Genomic DNA, 436 nt, shown 5'->3' on the forward strand with positions numbered 1-436 from the left:
GGCAGTGTGAGTGGGAAGGCAGCTGCCTGTTCTTCATGGATCCTTGTCTTCCACAGCCACTGTGCATCACAGACTCCAAGCCAGAGGCAGCTAACACTAAAAGTTAATAAGCTGTGAATATCCCTACTTACATCTCCCCAGAAACCCACCTTGTCCTGGCTGGTGTTGAGGAGGGTCTTTTTCCACCTGGACATACAGATAACCCTCCAGTGCTGCTCTTATCAGAGAGCAGATATCAGTGGTAAGAATTTGCTATAGCAAGGAGAAACTCTTTGAGGCTGAGCCTGTGACAGGAGTCTGGAGAGGAAAGCAAACCTTCTGGGTACCACAGCCCCAGGGAACCACACTCTTGGGAGAGGAAAGGATCACAACATGTATTTCCAGAAGAGGTGGAGGAGGAGAATTCAACAAGAGCAAAGAACTCCCACAGGAAGGC

This window comes from Cyanistes caeruleus, chromosome 13 (genome assembly GCF_971803275.1).
Source record: "Cyanistes caeruleus chromosome 13, bCyaCae1.hap1.1, whole genome shotgun sequence".
Classification (NCBI taxonomy): domain Eukaryota; kingdom Metazoa; phylum Chordata; class Aves; order Passeriformes; family Paridae; genus Cyanistes; species Cyanistes caeruleus.